The following is a 16638-nucleotide window of genomic DNA, read 5'->3' as shown; positions in this document are numbered from 1 at the left end:
TACAACCAAGGATATTTGTAATGACTCACTAGAGACGTTCACATGCATTTGGTTTGGAGGTTAAGGATCCAGAGACTCAAGTGTACACAGAGCCTGATTCAAAACTAGAGGCTCAATAAATATTTGTTGAACAAACGAAAGCTTCAGTTAACACTCATTAACTGACTGCTCTGTTGCAAGACCTTTAACTCCTCGGAGCTTTCGTTTGGGGGCTGGGGTAGGAGGATCCCAACATTCAGGCAAGAGAGGGGGAGGGGGAGAGAGAGAGAGAGAGAGAGAGAGAGAGAGAGAGAGAGAGAGGATATCTCAGTAAGGAAAGAGCTTGTTATGCAAGCATGATGGCCACACATACACATACACACACACACACACACACATAAAACCTACATAAAATAATCAGGCATGATGGAGCTTCCTTGCAATTCCAGCACTGGAAATGTTGAGGCAGGCAGATTACTAAGGCTTGCTAGCCAATCCTCTCTGAGTTCTAAGCCAAGTGAAGGACTTTGTCTCAGAAACAAGCTGAACAGCACTGGTCCTTCAGCTACAGGTGCACATATGTGCATGCACACTCCACACGAACTCCTTGGAGCTTCAGTCTCCAAAGTACAAGTCAGTCCTCATTATTCAAATAACTATAATGTTGTTGGGAATACTAAACCATATTCACACTAGGGGAGTTAGGTAGGGTGGCTTTCAGCCTCTGCTGATAAGGTTTTCAATCCATTACCTTATTTTACGTCCCTGTTCAAAGACCTTATCTGACAGGCCTCACAGCTCCATTACTGTCAAAGTCACAGTCAACAAGGCCTATGGAGCAGATGGCCTTTTCTGTGAGTTATATCACACCTTTTCTGGGCTTAGAAACACTACTCCGAGATTCCACACTACACTGTGGCCGTTTTAAACAGCGACATCATTGACAAAAATACAAAAACACAAAAAGAATAGTACTGTGCAGACTGTGGGGGGGAAAAAAACCTTTTCACTTTTCACAATATGGTAGTTAAAAGAGAGCATTGTCTTCCTTCCCCTTTCAGCTGGGGACATGTACACAGGGATGTTCAAACCACTCACTGCTACTACACACATGTCCCCAAATAACTACACCAGGACACCAAGTGGTTACATATTAGGTTCTCCGAGGGCATGAGTTCTTAAATGTACAATTTTGGATATGATAGTAATATACAAATAATGAATAGCAACTATGCTTTAATGACTATCTACTATCTCACTGCTACCAATGGGGTACAAAAGATATCCAGATGTGTCCTCCTTTGTTGTACTAATAGGCCCTAGGGGAAGTTAAGCTTGTAATCAACTACAAACACTGCTACTGAACGTGACAGCTGCATGACGTAAAAGCCCTATAAACAAGGGCTGGAGAGTCAGTGGTTAAGAACACTGGCTGCGCTTGCAGAGGACCCACATTCAGTTCCCAACACCCACAACATGACTCAAAAGCATCTGTAACACTAGTTTCGGGGAACCTGACGCCATTTCCTGGCCTTCTTAGGCAGTGGGTACCCACCGAGTCCATATGTGGGCATGCAGGCAAACATGCATATGAAACAAAAATAATTTCAAAAGCTCTAGATATACGTAACGAATACCACTAGCATGTTATGTAGGGCCCTAAGTAAGCTGAAGGGCGGTGGGGAAGAAGAGAAGAGGTCTAATTTGTGAGGCTCTGAAGTAACAGGTAATCAGCTTCATAGATACGCTGCAAGATGAGAAGTCAGGGGCCAAGACCTAGAATGCAAAGTGGACAGGTGCCAGGAGCAGGAGGAAGTGTGCTAGATGATGGAAGGTGCCAAGCTTTGGCATTGTCTCTGGCCATGTGGCTGTTAGCACAACGTACTATAAACCAAACAACTTGTACATTCCTGGAATTTGGGTATCTCAGTACTGGCGACTACAAGTTCAACATCACAGTGGCAGCGTGGTGAGGTTCTGGTGAGGGTCTTCCAGTTTGCGGCCTTCTCGCAGGAAAGGACAAGAACGACAGCTTTCTAGGGTGCACTTGTGAGGACATTCACTAACCAAACTCGTGAGGGTGAAGCCTTGATCATGTCCCCAAATCCGGTCTATTCACACCATCACCTTACAGACAGTTACATACTCAGAACTTAGCAGGGGTTCCTGAAGAGAGACAAGCAGCAAGGGACCCGAACAGCCCCTCTGCATTGGCCAGCTGAGATGAAATAAACGGAAACAGAGGTGAGCACAGCCAAAACAGGAAGAGACCCACTCTTATACCCTGAGCATTAGCTGTCCCCCAAGACCCCTCTTAGCTTGTGACCCTACAAAGTCTAGGCACAATCAGGATGTAAAGTGAATAGATGACAGAAAGTTCATAAACAGCGCCTCAACCTGAACGCACCAGCCACCTCCACGCCGGTCCTTTATATCAGACTGCCACATTTAAGACCTTCATCCTGTTTAGGAGCTACAGATCCCTTGACTGAGCTGAAAAGTCAAAGGTGTTAGCTGACGAAGAAGCAAGCACAGACCAGCAAGCACGTGGAGTAAGGTCGGTGTCTCGGTTACTTTTCTACCGCTGTGATAAGACACCATGGCCAAGGCAACTTATAGAAGAGCTTATCTGCGGCTTACAGTTTCGAGGGTGAGTCCATGACTGTCAGGGTGGGAGGCATGGCAGCAGGTAGTCATAGTGCTGAAGCACTTGCTGAGTGAACACATCTCGACCTACAGGTGTGAGGCAGAGAGAGCTGACTGGGAATGGGATGGGCTTTTGAAACCTCAGACCCCACTCCCAGTGACAAACCTCCTCCCAAAAGTCTACACCTCCTAATCCTTCCCAAATGACTCTACCCACTGGCAACTAAGTGTTCAAATATATGAGCCTACAGAAGCCACTGTCATTCAAACCAACACAGCTGGCCTGCTCGCATACTCGCAAGTACTGCTGGTTTCCTCGTAGCAGCTGTACTTCCTTCCCTAAGGCCAGAAACAAACGGCAGCCTTGACTCAGATACGTCATGCTATAGCTTTCTGCTTATGTCCCCTGTCCTCGTCAGTAGGGTGTATTCACCAAGGCCAAAGCAACTGCTGGAATCTTCTGCAAACCCAGGTCTGCCCTCTGCTACCCACCATGATCAGCCAGGATACTCTGCTGAGACAGAAACTTAGACCTAGGGGCACAAACAAACACAGGCTGCAAGCTTCAGGTGATAGAGAAGGTTCACCTCCATGGTATTTCAACTGCAGCTTCTCTTGGTGATGGCCTCTTTGTGTACATGATTAAAGGCCCAGTTAGTTACTGGCACCTGAAATGCTAGACTAGATACCAGGACAAAGACCTGGCAAGCATTTTCTTTATTCCATATTTAGTGTTAGATAATCATTTCTGGGCTTGCTAGAGGGAGCAGTATAATGTGAAACTGCAAAATAGGAGTAAAGCACACGCTCTGGATCACCGACTCTCGTTTCCTAGATCCAGTTGAGATGCCTCTGTGTTCATGAACACAGCATCGCTGTGGGTGTAAGAGGAAAGTGTGCTCTGCCTCAGAAAGCAAAAGAAAAGCTAACAGCGTCTAGTGTCAGGAAGCCTTAAACTCCAGAGAGGCGGTGTTTATAGGTCTGAGTCAATGCATAAACCTGAGGCCAGCTTCTTGCTGATTAAGTGTTTCCCACCGAAAAGCAGTTTGCTCACCAGGCAGCAGACCACGTGTGTGTGAAGGGAAGATCTGTCTTTCTGTCTATTGCTATCAGCTGAGGACCTTGGCTTTCACCAAGCAGGGAGCATTGTGGGAGCCCGGCTCATCTATCCATGAGCCAGCGTGGGTGGGGTGTATCCTCTGCAAAACAGTTCTGAATAAGCTGGGGGGAGGGGACAGTCCAAGGAATAGGGAGTGAACAGCCCAGACTACCCTCAGGGAGACGGAGCACTGATGTTTTAATGGCTGACAAAAGGCACAAGCTGAGAACTAATGACATGCTGCATGAGAAAAATAGCCAGGCAGCACGACCAGCCGCTGTGATTGCTCAGGAAAGTGTCATGCTGAACATATGGACGATACATCATCTAACGTACAAAGAGGGTTTGCTACTGGAGCTGTGTCTCCTACGATGCCACAAAGCACGTTTCTCGACTTTGGAAGCAGTATATGGTCGTGGCGGAGAAAGTAGAATCCACAGATGGATTCCTCTGGGACCCGAAGGAATGCTTTGTGAGAGCTATTTACAAAGGGTTAGGAAAACCAAGCCAGGGCATGAGGTACCTTGGGGTTTGCCACACAGCAGGACATGGTTTAAGATCCCAGCCTGGGGTCAGGAGAGACAGGATGATGCTATAGGGGAGAGCTACTTGCAGTCTTCATTAGGATTTGTCTCACAGTCACACTCATACCCAGTAATGACATGGCCCACACCTCATTCAACATTTACTGTGCAACCCCCTGCACTGGCACAGAGCTTCCAAGAGGACTTGCTGGTCTCTTCCTAGCAAGTGATCTCACCCCCACAATCCTGCGTGATTTATAGTCTCATAACTTCGCTGGATAGTTTTTTATATACTTTATTATTTCTTTTACAATTTGTTCACTTTATATCCCATTTGTGCTCCCCTCCCTCCTCTCCTTCCCATCCTACCCTCCCCCCTTTTTAAGATTTATTTATTATTTACACACCATATCTTACTGTAGATGGTTATGAGCCACTATGCAGTTGCTGGGAATTGAACTCAAGACCTTTGGAAGAGCAGCAAGTGGTCTTAACCTCTGAGCCATCTCTCTAGCCCCCCTTTCCCCTTCTTATTCCCCTCCCCTAGTCCACTGAAAGGGGAGTCCTCCTCCCCCTACTATCTGACCTAGCCAGTCAAATCTCATCAGGATTGCCTGGATTCTCTTCCTCTGTGGCCTGGCAAGGTCAACCCCCCAGGGGGAAGTGTTCAAAGAGCAAGCAACTGAGTTCAGGTCAGAGGCAGCCCCCTGCTCCCCTTACTAGGGAACCCACATGGAGACTGAGCTGCCTATGGGCTACGTCTGAGCAGGAGGTCTAGTTCCTTTCCATGCATGGTCATTGGTTGATGCACCAGTGTCTGCTGGTCCCCCAGATATTTTAGCTTTGTTCGTCTCATTGTGGCGTTCCTGACCCCTCTGGGTCCTTCTATCCCCCCCCACACACACACACTTCTTCCATAAGACTCCTTGCACTCTACCCAAAGTTTGGCTGTAAATCTCTGCATCTGCTTTGATCTTCTGCTGGGTGGAGTCTTTGAGAGGACATCAATGGTAGGCTCCTGTCCTTCTGCTTTCCTCTCTTCTGCTGCTTCTGGTGTCTATCCTGTTTGCCTTCTCAATGAGAATTTAGCATTCTCCCTAGGGTCCTCCTTTTTATTGAGCTTCTTTAGGTATATAGATTTTAGTATGTTTATCCTATATTATATGGCTAACATCTGCTTATAAAGTGAGTTTATACCATGAGTGTCTTTCTGTTTCTGGGTTACCTCACTCAGGATGATCTTTTCTAGTTCCACCCATTTGCCTGCAAATTTTATGATTTCCTTGCTTTTAATAACTGAATAGTATTCCATTGTGTGAATGTATCACAGTTTCTGTATCCATTCTTCAATTGAGAGACATCTAGGTTGTTTCCAGCTTCTGGCTAGTACAAATAAAGTTGTTATGAACATAGTTGAGCAAATGTTCTTGTTGTATGGTGAAGCATCTTTCGGTTATATACCAGGAGTGGTACAGTATTTTTTTTTAAATTCATTAAACTAAGGCATAAATTGGAGATGGATTTTTAAAAGCTGTGCCAAAATTTGGCCTGAAGCAGAGCTCCATGGGGGGGGCAACTGAATAACTCACTTTCCTGATTAGATTGGAGGAGAGGAGACTCATTAACATACCACTGAGTTTGGGAGAAGCCATCAGGGCCTTCATGCTTCAGGGGTCCAAGCTCCCAGCAGGAAGCAGTGAGGGAAGGAGGAGGAGATCTCCCAGGGAAGTGATGGGGTATAGGGTTCTTTTCAGTGGGATGTCCCGAGACTACTGCTGCAGAAAGACCAGGAGGAGCAGGAAGAGATAAGGCTGGGAGTAGGGCCACTTTGAACAGTCTTATCATGAAGGATGAGGTTATACATGCCTGAACATGGGGATTAAGGAAAAAGAGACTGTGCTCAAAGGTCTGTGTCTTCCTGACTCAAGGGTCTTGACTAGAAGTGGAGTCACCGACTTCAAACCAAAAATCTCTCACAGGTGTGCCTTCCATTTCTGGATTATAGTTCATTCTAGATGTAGTCAAGTTGACAACCAGAGCCATCATGTCTCTGAGTTCAAGGCTAGCCTGGTCTACAAATTCCAGGACAGCCAAGACTATACAGAGAAACCCTGTCTCAAAAAACCATAATAATAATAAAAAAAAAAGAATAACCATCACTCTGTGTGTGTGTGTGTGTGTGTATATATATGTGTGGCATGGAGGCCACAGACTGTCAGATGCCCCTGGAGCTGGAGTTACATGCATTTGTGAGCCATATACCATGAGTTCTGAAATTCCAGTCATCTGGAAGTGCAAGTACTTTCACTCACTAAGCCGTTCCTCCAGGCCTTCTGCCACTTATTTTGAGCAGCAGGATGTAGTAAAAGAAAAATGACATATGCTAGTTTTTTTTGTCTTGTTGAATTTTGAGACAGAATCTCATGTACACCAAGCTGGCCTCAAAACCCTTTTTGTAGCCAGCAATAACCTTAAACTCCTCAAGTTGTGCTTCTCTGCCAAGAGTTAAAATTACAGGCCTGTGCCACTATGCCTGGAAACCTATACTAGCTCTGACCTTGAGCGCCTCGGGCCTGGAGGGTTTCTGCCTATGAATGCTTCCATCTTGAATTCTTGAATGGTTTGTAACACCATGAAAGGAAGTCCCACCCAGACGGATGCTGAGAGACAAGGTGGGACAGTCAGTCAGAGAAGAATGAGGCATCCTGTTGGCAGACAACACCAATGCCCAAAATATGGCAATGAGGCCAGTTTGATCCTCCAGTCAGACAAAGACTCCTCAAGCCTGCCCAAAATGTGGACACTAGGACTGTAAGAGAATAATTACATTAAGTCATTGCGGCATCCGAGAGCTGTAGATATCAGGACAAAATTCTAATAATGATGACTGAGGAATAAGCAAAGTAACTGTCAAATCTTGCTAGAGACACATGGCTATCAATGTGGAAGCTATAAGACTTTGAGAAGGCTGATTGACAAATCCGTGAGACAAAATGAGGCTTAAAAATAGTTCCAAATTTGAGATCATATTGTACTATATGTTGCTAACACACAGCCTGGGACACAGTAAATAGTCAAAGTGTACATATTACTCATAACAACTATTATTTAAAAACAAAGCCAGTAAGAGTATTTTTAGCACAACCAGAATTAGTGATTTATTACATGCTTCTTTGGCACTGTCCAGAAAATTTTAACCGGCATAATCTCTATTGCTCTTACACAATATTTACACTTCTAAGGAATCTTGTGTAATTGGCAGCTACATTATAAAAAATAAGTGCTTTCCTAGGGAAAGGGGGTTTAGGATCTATAAAGTTTTGGATTTATCACAAGAGTTATTTTCTGCAGGAATTTAATAAACAACAATAGCCATAAAAACTAAACATCCCTGGGCAAATCCAGGAGTTAATCATATCCAGGTTTTGCTCAAGAGGCTTTTCGCTTTCTGCCCCCTCTATGGCCAACCTTCACTCAGCTGCACACATCCTTATCTTCATCACCCACGGCTTGTCATAAAGCACAAAATAGAAACAGGATGGTTAATAAAAACCTCGGCATTCAAATAAATTGTAGCTGGGATCAGAAGAGAGAAGTCTGAAGAAACGAACAAAAGCCAATCTGTCAACTGCCCAAGCTGGACGTCACACCAGTGACCTCTCTTCCCATGAGCAGTTCCAGTACCCGTGATGAAAGCCTTGTTATCAGTGGAGCTCAAGGAAGCCGTGCTCTCTAATCTCTACCAGATCCAAATGGTAGAGGCAAGAAAATGGGCTCTTCAGGGGAAACACCCACACTATATGGTACTAAATGAATCCCGTGAGCTTGGATGTCTTCTCTAACTGTGACTGGTGCATTTAATACTGCTTTTGCTTGGCAGTGCATACAGGAAAAGACAAAGGAGTCACAAATGAAGCTCACAGCAGCTTTAACCTGTCTCACATATGCAGGGGACCTCAATGCTGTCAACGAAGGTTTGTGGTCAGCGAAGTCAGCTTAGCTTGAAGCATCTACGTAGAGTGGACAGCTCCCGCAAGAAAAGCCCCTCTGTGGAGCTAAGGAAAACCACTCTGTCTCCTGGCTCCATTTTCTTTAGAATTCTCAGTGATGGCGGACATGTAGACATTATTGAATTAGAGGAGATCCAAGTGACATGCAAGTGGTAAATAAGAAAAGCATCAGAAATCAGAGATCCTAGCGCTCAATAGAATGAGGCAAGAGGATCATGAGGTCCAGGCCAAGTTATACATCAGGACCCTGTCTCCAGACAGATGGAGAAGAGAAGAGGGTAGCAGAGACAAACACACAGAGACAGAGACTGGAACCAACTGAGCATGAGGAAGGATTAGACATTCTCACAATACTTCCTGGGAGTCTAACTAACCCCCTTTACCAAGCACCGTGGTTCTCAACCTTCTTAATGCAGAAATCCTTTAATACAGTTCCTAATGACCCCCAACTAGATAACTACGTGTATTGCTACTATTCTCAATTGTAAATATTTTTTGGAGATAGAGGTTTGCCAGAGGGGTCGTGAGCCACAGGTTGAGAACCATCGACCTAGTAGTTGCTTGTAGAAGAAGAATATATCAGACCTGGGGGTAGGATAGAAGGAATTAATAGCAGAGACTGAAAAAAAAAATGAAAGGAAAAGCAGGGCTTCTGAAGCACTTGAAAGCAGCAAGGGGAAATAACATGAAGGGAAGAGTCGGCAGCATTTCTTTAGGACAGTGAAAGAGTGTTACACCAAAAGCAAAGAAGCATGTCTGTTCTCCCATGTCCAAGTCCGTAAAGTCAGTAGCACAGACAGCAGCAGCAATAACCATGTGCTGGACAGCACCTTAGAGCCCCCGCTCCCAGCCCAGACATCAGAATTAACCAAGTGTTCCCGGCAGGGTGCAGTCATATTCTAGGAGGTCACTGGAAGGATGGCTCCTGTGAGATTCGCCGTGTCTGTGATGGGGTAACCCTTCCATTACATGGCATTCTTTTTACAGCCACAGTCAGGTAAGAAGTTTCTCTTTGTTCTCAAAGAGCAGTTGTCCTTCTCAGGGGTATCACTCTGTTTTTACCATATGGCTGTGTGTAACTGATCCTTCCTCACTGAGTACTTGAAAACTCAGCACCAAATGGCCCACCCGTAGCGAGCCTATGGCTCTTCACAGCGTGTGTTCTTAGCCTTGATCCTGCTCTTCCAGCATCGCTTGCCTTATTTATCTTTCCTTATTTTCACTCCTCTTTGACTTATGCTGTTTTATGTTTGATGTGGCGCATGTCTGGAATAAAGCCAAGCATAGATTTAAATCAATGAATAAGGTGTGTGGCACTATGTCTTTACTTCAGAGGGCGGTCGCCACACAGACGGGAAGAGAACGGGCAGCAGCTCTAGACAGGAAAGAGTCTGTTAGAAGCACTGAGGAAGGACGGCATCCAAACACAGTGGGGAGACAGCAGAAGCCGGGTTATATAAGCAGGGTCTTCCAAGAACAGTATGGCAGTCCGGAGCCAGCCAGCGAGCTAGCGGCTGTTGGACAGCAGGAGCGAAGCAATGCCTAAATCTTCAAGCTCTTCAGGTAGTGATTCTGACAGCAAAGTTGAGAAAAAGTTAAAGAGGAAAAAGCAAGTTGTTCCAGAGAAACCTGGGAAGAAGTAAAAGCCTGGTGAGACTTCTAGAGCTCTGGCATCTTCCAGGCAGAGGAGCAGCAGCAGAGATGACAACATGCTTCAGACTGGAAAGATGAGAGATGTCAGCGTTTGGGACTGTAAAGGAAAAGTTCCAATTGATCTTAGAGAATACTGGCTGGACTCAGACAGTGAAATGAAACCAGGGAGAAAAAAGTATTGCTTTGGGCATGGAGCAGTGGAGCCAGCTGAAGGAACAGATCTGACACAGATGATGCGATACGAAAGCTGTGAAGTCTGAGCCATATCTAACCTGTACTGTTGCAGTTGTTTTAATCTGTCTTTTTACACTGGCTTTTGTTTTCTAAATGTTGTTTTCCAAGCTGTTGTATATTTGGATTGTAGAACAATTTGTAAGGGGAATACTTTTTTTTTAAAACGTGCATTATTAAAATGCTCTAAGTGAAGCTAATTGTCAACTTTATTAAAGAGGATTGCTTTGTGCTCCCTACCTAGTAAAATCAGATTACAAACAAACAGTAATGTGTAGGTATGGGTTTGTTAAAGGACAATGCGAGGATTTCCTGTGTGGTGGGTATAGGACATCTGTTGTACACGTCAGGACTACACAATCTGCCACATGAGAGTACGGTATAAGAACATCAGCAAACACAGAGAACAGTTAAAGCCAAGTAGTGGTGGCACATGCCTTTAATCCCAGTAGTTGGGAGGCAGAGGCTGGTGGATCTCTGAGTTCAAGAGCAGCCTGCTCTACAGAGGGAGTTTCAGAACAGCCAAGGCTACACAGAGAGGCCCTATGTTGGAAAATAAAATGGGAGAGAGAGAGAGAGAGAAAGGGTGATCACAAACAGTTGGTATAAATGTGCTCAAAAGCCCATGGTTGGAGAGATCACAGGCCCTAGAAGGAAAAACTATTATTGTTTTGCTATTATGGTGCCTGCACAAGATCAAGCTAGTCAAAAATTATAGCAGTGACAAGAGAAGGGTTCACAAAGCCTACCTCTAGGTGAGAGGCTATTGGCAGTTGAAAAAAATATTCATTTATACTTCAAATATGTATAAATAAAAAGATTTATAATGTTAGTTGTGATGGCAACTATATAACTATAGTCATAAAATTATATAGACGTTAATGTTAGCTTCTCTTTAAAATCTTAGGGGGTGATCATGAAGAGTCTTTCATTGTTACTTAAACATATTTGAAGTCCTTATGCTTAAAAGCTATACTTTGTAGCAGAACATACCCTATCAGGTGATGTTTTTGGCTTTGAGGTCAAATGTATGGGACTGCTTTGAGGTAAAGTACTCTTACACCTAAATTCTCTTGAAACCAACATAAACAGTAGCTGCTTGTCCTGGAGTATCTGGGTATACAGAGAGCCTCTCAGCTATCAGTGCTCTGGTGTGGCACGCCGGTATGTGGGATAGCATTTCCATTCTAGAAAATTTGGCTCAGAATTAAGTATAATCTGTTAAAATACAGAGTCATTAGTGAGGACAGACATCCTATTTGTGCAGGTCTTCAGAAAACTATCTCACCAAACCCATTTTATCTGTGGAGAAATATTGAGAAATGGAGTTCATATTGGCTGGAGAGTGATAATGACATTTTAGTAATGCATGAACATTCTGCTTCCTTCTAAATAGACACTGAAATTGCTGTGGTGAGGCAGCACCCCTATGACTGGCTCCAGGATGCCTTGGCAAAATACGCAACAAGCAGCAAATTCTTGGTAGACATTAAGGTTGCGCTGTGCACTGCTACATGGATGCTTTTGAAATTCTGTGAGAAGCAGCTACATTCGGGCTGGCAAAGTGGCTCAGCATTTACCGAGTACATAGTGCTCTCTAGAGGACCCAAGTCGGAGTCCCAGCACCCAGGTCAGTTAGCCCACAGCTGCCTATAATTCCAGCTCCAGGAGATCAGACTCCCTCTCCTGGGCTCTATGGACACCTGAAGTTATGTGTACAGACCCATATGCAAACATACAATTTAAAAAATAAATAAATATATTTTTTTTAAAATATACATTTGTGGGCAAGAAGAACCCCAATGCTAACCTTGGGCATTCATATGTTTACATTTGTACACACACAAACACTGACATACTAATACATCCATTAAAATACAACAAATAAAAATCTGCCTTTTGGGAGAAAATACGGCCACCTTTTCTTTACTGTCATAGTAGCTCTTATTATGACCATGATGCATATTAAGAACACACAGAAAGCAAAGGCTTCTGGGTATTCACTGTCATCCATCATCCAACCCCAAGCAGTGAAAACGCTTCCAGGAAAGGAGACTAAATGAGAAACTTGACAGAGAGCAGAGTGCTTGGTGAAAGTTCTTTTCAAAAAAGAAAACCCGACAGCTCTCTGGGCAAGTCAAGGGTAGCCCTGTTCTATGTTGACAGTCTGGCTGGGAGAAAAGGAGTTTTCTGTTTGTTGTTTGTTTAAATCCGGTGTAGCAAAATGGTATAGCTAACTGTCTTGTTTCACCATTTCTCTTGAGGGCTCCAAAGACTGGGCAGTAACAGAAGCAGGGAGTCCCGAGGCTCCGCTGTGCTCCCTGGGCTTCTCCAGAGGTCTGTAGCGTCTACAGGCAGTTACTCTGCCCTATAAGGTAAATAAATTTGAAAGGTTTTACACATGTTGAAATGTCAGTTTGCAATTAAGGGGAAAAAAATAGGTAAATACAACAAAGCCCAGGACATTTGTATAAAGGATGGGAAGGGTGTTTTATGAGGCCGCTCAGCCCGTGCAGCTTCCCACTTCACTAGCAAGAGCTTTGCCAGAGCAATCGGAGTGATTTCTCTCCTTTAAGGAGCTGCTGCTGTGAGACAGCAGCTCACCACTGAGCATGCTTTGCTCCTCTCTTCCATGGGAGGATGGAACAGCCTAAGTTTAGAAAGGCAGGCAGATGGGGAAGTTGAGAACATCCACACGCACAGAAAAGCTGAGCCTGTGTTCACAAACCACTAGCCTTCAGCAGGCATGGAGCCTGCTGGCAAATCCAGATGCCTGGGAAGTTAAAGTGCTTCTTTGTTGGGTTTGGTGGTGGTAGCAGTTTGGTTTGGTTTTTGGTTTTGTTTGCTGTTGGTTTTTTTTTTTTTTTTTTCCCTCATTTCACAGCCTTTTGGGGTAAGAAAATTTCAAAAGCATCTGAGAGAGTCGCAGATGGCATCTTACTTTAAAGCTGACTGGAGATAACTGTGTCAGAGCCTCCTTCAGTGTCTTCACAGCCAAGAGGCTCGCCCTGAAGTCCAGCTAATCCCTGGGTGCTGTACACAAAGCCTACTTCTGTTCACCCCGCCCTCTGAAAAAGAGTGAGTGATCAGTCAGACTGTCAGCCCTAGAAACAAATCTAAAGCTCCGCCACCCTCCCGAGGTTCAGAGATAGAGCCCAGAGCCCAAAGGCATCAGAGAACCCAGAAAGCCACAACCTTCACAGGAGTGAAAGGGTAAGACACTTAGGAGCGTGCCTCCCAAGTGCTCAGCAAGTCGCTAGCTGGGTAGGCTAGGTCATCTCACGGCTCATCTTAATGAAGTCAGCATCCCTGCCCCAAAGTCAAAATCCATTGCTGCTCAAGTTCTTTCCAAGAAGTGACATCGTATTTGCCTATGAGGATAAGGCAGTACATCTTCTTGTGTACATTAACTGTATTGTAAGTGGTCTAGGTGACTTATTACCTAGTTCAGTGAAAATGCTAAGTAAGTGGTTGTTACACCATTCGGTTCAAGGAACGAAACTACATTTTCAGTACAGGTACAACATTTTTTTTTCTATTTTTAGCCCATGGTAATGCCGAACCTATAGCTGTGGTGTTCTAAGTGTACATGAAATTGGCACTTAAGTTTAAAACCTAAACATGTGTGGAGTTCTCAAGGAATAAAAATCTTTTTAAATATAATAGTTTTTAAAAATTAAGGCATCGAGGATAGTGCCCTCGATATTTGCTCATTTCCTTACCGTGAGCTCTCCGCTGAACAGATGAATTATCATGCATGCCTACCCTGTTACCAAAGGATGCCGTGCTCCAAAAACGTGGAGCCCACCCCACACAATAACCTCTCATTATTGTTAAATTAAAAAAAAAAAAAAGAAAGAAAACTACTCATAAGTAGTGACTAAGTACACCTGCCCACATCCACACAGACAAGGCCAGGAACAGTAAACCCAGCCCCTTGACGGCTGCTAACCCGGTGGATTGAGACTGCAGGGGAATGTCAGCCACTGAGCTGTGTGCCATGGCATGCAAAATTTGCCACGAGCAGATATCAACGTCGTGATTAAAAGAAGAAACAGTTTTAGGAAAGGAAAGCATGAAAGAAAGCACAGGGGAGAAGAGATCTTAAGAGATGGGGAAGAAAAATCATGAGACCCGAGAGCAGAAGGCGGCTTGTCGAGATTAGGGAAGAGAGGAGGGAACATTGTACCAGCCATCACAAGTGGGCAGGCAGAGCACCAGGAAACACAGATGTGCAAGCATCTCTGTGATTTGCTGACTCTGAGGCAATACCCAAGAATGGGGTAGCTGGGTCATATTCCGATTTCTGAGGAACCTCCACACTGGTTGCCACCATACTGCATACAGGTTCCCTTTTGTCTGCTCCAGCATTCGTTGTTGCTTATTTTCTTAATGATGGAGTTAGTCGCCCTATAAAGGCTGGACAAAAAGAAATTGCTTTTTGTGTTTTAGATAGGCAATAGCTCAGCGTGTTGGGCCATGTTTGTAGTTCCGGCCAGTCAGGAGACTGAGGTGCAAACATTGTTTGGGCTCTACTGTTTAACACCATCCTAGGAAACGCAGTGAGAATGTGTCTCATGGGGAGTGGGGGGGGGTTTAGAAGGGAATGGGAGATACTGGAGAGCTCAAGCTAGAAGCACACTAATAGAGGCACACAAGTTTTAGCTCCTGGTGCCTGCCCCAGGATAACAGAACGGCAGGGGGACCACCAGAGCCCCTCCACCCAGGCCAGGTGCCCTTTTCCATGGCCCTCAATTGTAGGCTCCTCCAATTACAATCCACAGGTGTTTCAAGACTTGCAAATGGCTTCCCCAAAGTTTAGGATCCCTGGGAAAAGACTCGGGGAGCTAGGAGCTTAACCAGGATATCCACAACTGTCTGACATTGGGATGGCTATCCTTGACGGCCACCTGGACTACACCTAGAATGAACTAAAAGCCAAGTGGCTAGGTACATCTGTGAGGGAGTATTCCTTTTCCCCCTTAATTATTATTTTTTAATAGTTTATTCATTGTATATCCCAATTGTAGCCCCCTCACTCAACTCCTCCCAGTCTCTCCCTCCCTCCCTCCCTATTCCCCATATCCCCTTGCCCTACTCCACTGAAAAGGGGAGTTCTCCTCCCCACCATCTGTCCATAGCTTATCTAGTCTCATAAGGATTGCCTCGATCCTCTTCCGATGCTTGATTGGATTATCTGAAGTGGGAGGACCTTGCATGATGGGAAGATCCAGCTTAAATCTGGTCACACCTTCTGGTGGCTGTCAATATAAAGGATGTGGAAGAGGGAAGCTCTTGTTCTTTCCCTGCTTGCCCTCACTCTGGCTAACAAGTTCATTCCCTCACTGGTATTAAAGCTGCCTTTTTCAAGATTCCAGAGTATACTGAAGACCAGCTGACACACCCAGTCCCTGTGAACAACTACTGGATTCTTAGACTTTTTGCTGGTAGACAGCCATTGTTGGACTATCTTGTCCACAGCCTGTAAGACACTCTAATAAACCTCCTATAGATAGATAATTAGATAGATACATATACATACATAGACAGACACACACAAACATGCACATATAGATACGTAGATATATGCATACGTACATACACATATCCATAGATGACAGAGTCAATCTATCAATTCCATTCCTCTAGAGAATCCTGACTTATACAGACATCCACTCGAGTTGCTTCCTAGTTTTGCTTTATGCACCTGTTTCAGTGATTATACTGTGTATACCAAACTCTGATATTGTATTAAAATACAGAGGTTGAGGCTGGAGAGAGGGATCAGCAGTTGAGAGCACTGAATGTTCTTCCAGAGGACCTGGGCTCAATTCCCAGCACCCACATGGCAACTCACAGCTGTCTGTAATCCCAGTTCCAGTGAAACTGACACCTCACACAGACACACATTTAGGCAAAATGCCAACATATATTAAAAAATTGTAATATAAAGAAGATAGACATTATTTAAAACAAAGTTCACTTGGGAACCAATCCTTATTTCTCTAGCCATAAATTCAAAGAAATCCCTTATGAAGAATATCAGACACCTCTGTAACAAGGTACAACTACATTTCTTCGACTTCTTGGCTTAAATAATTTTTATCTCTATGATTTTGTCCAAAGGAAAAAAAAAAACACTGTTATAACACTGAAAAAAAAGAAGATGCAACTGTACATGCAGCTGCTGTGTATGCACCACTTGCCGTGTAGCTGTGCGCCTGCGCACAGTCTTCGAGACCAATTAGAAATAGAGCTTGCATTCGAAATACCCAAAGTGCAGAATGCATTGCTTTGTGTTGCAGGAAGCTAACTAAAGCCTACAGCCAGCCCTGTGTTTGCTGGGGCTGAGGGCCTTGGGCTCCTCCGCCAGAAGGCGAGACTTCAGAGCAGTATGGCTACAGATTAATGGAAAGAGAACTTCAGTAGCACATACCATGTGGAAGACAGTGTTTTTGTTTGATTTTCGCGAGGAAAGAATAACACAGCTTGACAC

The 16638-nt window shown here is 44.5% G+C and overlaps 1 protein-coding gene and 1 pseudogene across 3 annotated transcripts in view; one reads left to right on the top strand and one right to left on the bottom strand.

Annotated features, from left to right (window-relative positions):
- Ccbe1 (collagen and calcium binding EGF domains 1) overlaps nucleotides 1–16638 on the bottom strand; it is a 258110-nt gene that overhangs the window by 229032 nt on the left and 12440 nt on the right. The window lies entirely within an intron of this gene.
- LOC110555477 (activated RNA polymerase II transcriptional coactivator p15-like) lies at nucleotides 9797–10369 on the top strand (annotated as a pseudogene).

This window comes from Meriones unguiculatus, chromosome 2 (assembly GCF_030254825.1).
Source record: "Meriones unguiculatus strain TT.TT164.6M chromosome 2, Bangor_MerUng_6.1, whole genome shotgun sequence".
Classification (NCBI taxonomy): domain Eukaryota; kingdom Metazoa; phylum Chordata; class Mammalia; order Rodentia; family Muridae; genus Meriones; species Meriones unguiculatus.
Note: the sequence above shows the minus strand (reverse complement) of the source record. Positions and strands in the feature narration are given on the sequence as shown.